General features: G+C 39.0%; 1 long non-coding RNA gene across 1 annotated transcript; it reads left to right on the top strand.

Annotated features, from left to right (window-relative positions):
- Positions 1–815: 815 nt before the first annotated feature.
- LOC141725362 (uncharacterized) lies at positions 816–1,824 on the top strand. The gene is made up of 2 exons (XR_012577230.1): positions 816–916; positions 1,165–1,824. It is a non-coding gene; the product is annotated as an uncharacterized LOC141725362 (long non-coding RNA).
- Positions 1,825–5,963: the final 4,139 nt, after the last annotated feature.

The following is a 5,963-nucleotide window of genomic DNA, read 5'->3' on the forward strand; positions in this document are numbered from 1 at the left end:
TTCTGTATCCATGCCTGTGGCTGCAGGGCAGCACAGGTTCAACAAGCAAGCTGAAGCAAACCTGTGATATAAGGCTAATGTTATGGATGTCTAAAAAGTTTGGAGTCATTCCTTTAAATCTCTTCCTGTTGGAGATTTTTTCAGGGATGGCTTGGAAGGCAGCTGTGGGGGACAGGTTCTCACAGCCTGTTTCTGTAAACAGCAGAGGTTCTCATGTTGTTTTTAATTACAAGTAAAAGTGACAAACATGAAGGCCTTGAGAACCTTGCATACCAGAGTTCTCAGGCAGCTTTCTCATAACAAGTGGATGTTCTATCTTTGGCTGTTTTGGGAAAGCAAAAATAATTTTGAGAACCCAAATCTTGGTATTGGAAACATAAGGAGGAGTTGGTATGTTATCTCTGACCTATTGTGAGCTCAGATTTTGCAATATGCATGAACTTAATTAACACGGTTATAACAAGTGACTGATTGATGAATAAACCGGAGTCAGATGCTGAACAAGGAAGTTGGGTCTCTCCCTCCATCTTCAATATCTTCCTACTCTCTGGGTGAGGGAGGCTCTCTTTGGCCATAAGGTCAAGAACAGCCACCAAAGCTGTTGTGGAAAAGCCATGAGCATCAGTTTGGACCTGGCACTGCATTGGCTGCTGCTGCCTGTCATGGTTTGACCTGGAAACAGGATTTCTGGGATGCTGTGTGGATGGGGCCATTGAGTGCTCAGATTTGAATATTGCCATCTGGCCTAACCACTGGGCAATCGGATCCACCTCCGAGAACACAGGGTAAAAGCAGGGCTCTCCCCCTGGCAGTCTCTCTTTGGATTTCCGGCGGTGGAGGAGTTGAGTCTCTCCCCCGGCCCAGTTGCTGGCTGGGCTGGGGGAGGGGAAAAGCCATGCGGCCCGGCCTGGGAGAGGTAGGCCTGGCCCCAAGGGTGGAAGGAAGAAAATAAAGAAATGCCGGGAAGCAATGGGCAGCCTGTTCCCCCCCCACCTTGGAGACAGACAGAGAAAGTGCAGCTGGTGTGGGTGCCGTTACCTTGAAAGCAGTAAACGTGCTGGTAGCAGGCAGCCTGGCTGAGGAGATGGTGGGGGGAGTGCAGCCAGGAGTCCAGCCGCTTGGAGGAGTTTTTAACCCTTTTTTTGGACAATGGAAATATCACAGAACACTAACCCTTCCTAGACGAGAGATAAGAGTGGAGGAGGACGAAGGAGATGAGTGAGTGATGAAGATCTGGACCAGAGAGAGAGACTGAGAGATGTTAGGAAGATGGAGAAGAGGGAGTGGCATTTTATGCTGGACTCTTTTGTGTAGCCATGGATAGAGCTATGTTCCCCTGGAATACAGAGACTGAGACCAGGGGAAGAAATGTCCCAGAGCCAAAGAAGATTCAGTGTGGGTACCCCTCGGCCCCAGGGGGTATATAAAATATGGGGGGGACAGATGTCCCAGAGGTGAGAGACTGAGCTTTTCTGGAACTGGACACAGCCTCCTTAAAAGGACAACCTTGGAAGCAGCCCTGATTCTGGTCCGGTGGTGAGAGCACCGGAACAAGGATGGAAAAGGCCACCATGACACATGGAAGGACTCCCTTTCCTCTTGAGGAACTGAAGCTGAGCATTCTAAAGGGTGGTGCTGGACCCAGATTGGATTTTGGATTGTATGGTATTGGGAATTTGGGGAGGAGGAGGAGAGTGTTTTTGTGAGGTTTTCATTTTCCTTGTGTTTTCTTTTTTTTTTTTTTCTTTTTCCTTTTTCTTCCTTTTGTGTGTAGTTTAGTAATTGTCTTTGTAGTTTAGTTAATAAACTTTTCTTCTTTTTCAAGTGAGAGCCTGCTTTGTTTATTCCCGTTCAAAATCTCACAGCAGACACCAGAGAAGGTGTATTTTCATGTGGGCATTTGGCCTTGTGCCAATGTCAAACCAGAACACTGCCAGTGCCAAACAATCCAAGCTGCCTGCTCACCCAGGCCTCTCAGGGTCACAGCATACCCAGTGTGGGATCTCCATGTGGTCAAATATGGGAATGAACAAGCAATAAGTAAAGCATCCCTTAGCTGGCTTGGAAATCTTGGTTTCCCTTGTAAGACAAGAAATAGCTGCCCTTTACCTCTTTCAAAGATGGAATAAGCTACTTTCCTGTAATTTCTGTTTACTAAAGGGAGTAAAGTTAAATAAAATAAATATTCTTAGACTATCACTTCAACAGCAAGACAGGTGAGAAGAAGCCTGGCTTCTCAAAGAGCTAATTGGCCCAGGTAGAAATACTTTTATTCACTCATATTCATTTAGACATCTATTTTCACCTTATGTTGCCCTGTTGATACCCAAGTGATTTTTATTAAGTTTGTCCAGATCATCTAGGCAATATAACAAAGACAAGACAATTTTTTTGTTCCTTGGAGCAGTAAATTAAGCTAAAACAGCATGTCAAACTAATGTTCTTTCCTAGCAGAACATCATCCTTATGCACCTTCATTATATTCTTTCTGTATTGTACTTTGCAATAGTACAGAAAATAGTATTTTCTGAGCTGAATTCTGTGGGCCACAGTGTACCACTGTTTAAGTGATCTTAAAGAGTAGTTTAACAATTACTGATTTTACCCTCCGTGTTACCCAGCTGTTACATGACAGAGAATTAGTATCCTCATAATTCTCATTTTAAAAGTTAAAAAAGATTGAATGGAACAGGTTCTTCATTATTTGTGCTATTCTTTGTTCTGCCATACATCATTTTACCCTGTCCAAGCAATATTATCAAGGGCAGCCTAAAAAGAAATGCAATTCTAAAGGGAGAACTTGACTGATTTGTGAACATGTAGGGTACTCTTTAGCTTTCAAACTGAGGAAAAAATATAGTTTCTTTCCTTATTTTTTTCCTTGAACAAAATCTGAAAAGTGGAAACCTCTTACCTCCTGATTTAAATTGCAAGAAACTAAATAAGGAGGATTAATCTTTTGTTCTCAGCAGGTAAGATGCTTATAACTGACTTTTATAGAATGAATTTTTATCTCATCAGTATAAATTGTACAGTTTTTGAAATAACTGATTCATATGAACTCCATGTATCAGATTAATGCCTAATTTCGATTGCAAATCTCCACAATGAAAATTAATGACGACATCTCTCACACATTTCCCCTTAGTCTGAAATCTAATTTGGGAATATTGCACAAGCAACAAATATCTTAGTGAATTCCTCAAGAATATACCAAGAATCTGAACTGACTTTAGCTGTAAGAAAACTTTGGTGACTCTATATATAAACACAACACTATTTCCTTATTGTGTCATTGTGGGAAGCTTGAGTTTATCTCCAAGATTAAACAAATCCAGTAACTGTGACTGTTGATCCCCTCCAATTTAGCAACACATTTTGCTGGAGAGGAAGCAAGGGTTTTGTTCTTTCATTGGATATCTTCTTTCATCTCTGGATGTGATAGTCAAGAACTCTAGTTTTTGCAGTTTAAAGGTTATCTTCTTTCTAAACCAGAATTCAGGTGAAAATCTACATGTGAGATGTTCCCTTCAGCTCTATTTAGCACTTGATTCTCTTGATTTGAGGAATAAAATCTGCAAGGAAGAAAACATACCCAACTTTTCAGAAATAAGAGCCATCTATATTTATCTGCCATTAGAAAAGTAACATCTTCTCTTTCCTCTGGCTTTTGCAAGACTTCAGAAATTCTGAGATGTTGCTCTGTTTGTGCTTTTTGTCCTTCAGGAACTGATTCATCTCACTATTTAATCTGGAGTTAATATTGCCAGGGTGTTCCTCCTCTTAACTACAGGGATATTATTTTCCCATCTTCCATCTGTTTCTCAGTAGATTTTTTCTTACTTCAGGTCAAACTTTATATTCACTTGGGACCAGTTAGAGCTTTTGCTGTCAGTCCTAAATAAGTGCTGTGTTTTGATATGCAAAGTCCCAACTCTCTATGGGTTTTTCTTTCACTCTAAGGAGAAAGTCTACTGAAAGTCATGAGTTCCTGGTGTTTCAAAACCCAAATTCAGCTAATTCTAGATAGTAGGCAGGAACTACAACACCACAAGCTCTGTTCACTTTCTCCTTTTTCATTTGTATGATTGGGCCTTAGGTATTATATTTTCAGATTTTGATGCCATTTCAGGCAAAAATCTCATTGAAAATTGTACCTTTAAAAGGCCTGACACAAAAAAAGGCAAATTTTTTTTTTTTGTTTTGCTCTGTTTCAGTTTGTTTGGATGCAAAAGAAAACAATAAAGTATCAGCATTAAACTCAAATGGGGGTTAAATAAATATATTTATGGTAATGATTCGTTTCCCCCACTATGAGTAAAAAAATGGCAATGCCCCAAACCCCTTCAGCACATGAAACATTGGGGTTTTCCTTGAATTAACAGTCAGTGAACCATAAAATTACTAAACTACCATTTTCTGACTGTGAGTAGAAAAAAGCAGAAACTACAGTATTTTTGAATCCGTCAGAAAATGGGTTAAAGGGTTAAAAAACGTAAAGATGAGTCAAATAAAAATAGGCAGCACCCATGGAGCTAAAAAACTTGATAGCAAAGCAGAAGAAAAATACTTGCATCTTGGCTGCCAAAGATCTTGCATTTTTCCCTAGTGGGAACGCTTTAATTTTTTTTTTTGTATCCAGATTTTTTGTTTTGGTGTATTTATTTTGTTTACTTTCTTTTTTAATGATCCTGCAGCATACTTCCTAGCACTTATGCAATATACTTGCAGATAAGTAAATTAGAAGGGATGTGGATGTGCTATTTCCAAAAGAATAAAAAGAAAGGCAGTTCATTAGCATATAAATATAGTTAATGAACAAATAGAGGCAAGGGTGGCACATCTAGAACAGTTCGCGGAAAAATGAGAGGTGCGGGGCTAAAGACAAGACTGTCCTGTGTTTATGGAACTGACAGTGACAAAACTGCTGGAAATTATCACTACATAAAGTAGAAAGAGTTAATAACAAAGTAGTCAGAAAAAAGATTCTCTGAAGCAACCTTTTTGGGAATTATATAATACTGCAAATTTCACACAGCCTCACACTTCCCAAGCTAGAAACATCAAGAGAGATGGACATTGAAAATCAGCTAATTAAGAAAATAAATTTTGTACAAAATCCCTGTGTAAAACCTATTTAATCCCTGGAGAGAGTTATTGCTCAGGTCAAAAAGATGAAATTTTATCTATGTAGAAAAATATGAAATCTGAAGCATAAATTTCAAAACCTTGTTGATCTTCATACAGTATCTTGATATTATGCTTATTCATATAAGGCTATCTAAATTTGTGTTCACTTTGTCATTCTTATAAAACACCGAAGGAAAGATCCTTCATACCAAGGTTCAGAATGATATAATGTAAATCATTCTCCTAAACAGAAATATTCTGATGCCTCAACCACAAGAATGTGTAAACCCAGTAAAATAATAAAAGTTGCTCAGTAGTTTTTCAGGTTTTTTGTTGGATGTCTAACAATAGACAGCCACAATTGTTGCTTTTAATCTCTAGGCCAAACTCATCAAACTGCTGAATTGCCTGTATAGTGCTGTATTTCTGCTTCCTCTGACTTGTAGGGAGGACAGACATAAGCTACTCTCCCCTTCCCCTCCCCTGCCCCCCCCCCAAAAAAAGTGACAACTCAAAGTCCTAGAAATTAATAAGGAGAAAAATATTTGTAATGCTTCTCTAATATCAAACTAAGTTCCAGGAAATGTTATTACCCCAGTTTACCAGAAGCGTACCTTCAAGAAGAAATGTTTTGCCAAGGAAATATGAAAAACTGCTAGGATTTTCAGATTTAGTTTTTAATCTTTATGTTTGTTACAGATTATTCATGTTTTGATATGGGTAGTAAACCTCACTGTTATTACAGTACAACTTCACAATTCCTTTGCAGAAGCAAATCTGATCCAGCATAAAAGACAAGCAGCAAAAAAAGTGAGCTTGGAAATCCTTGAGGT

Source organism: Zonotrichia albicollis, chromosome 1 (assembly GCF_047830755.1).
Source record: "Zonotrichia albicollis isolate bZonAlb1 chromosome 1, bZonAlb1.hap1, whole genome shotgun sequence".
Taxonomy (NCBI): Eukaryota; Metazoa; Chordata; class Aves; order Passeriformes; family Passerellidae; genus Zonotrichia; species Zonotrichia albicollis.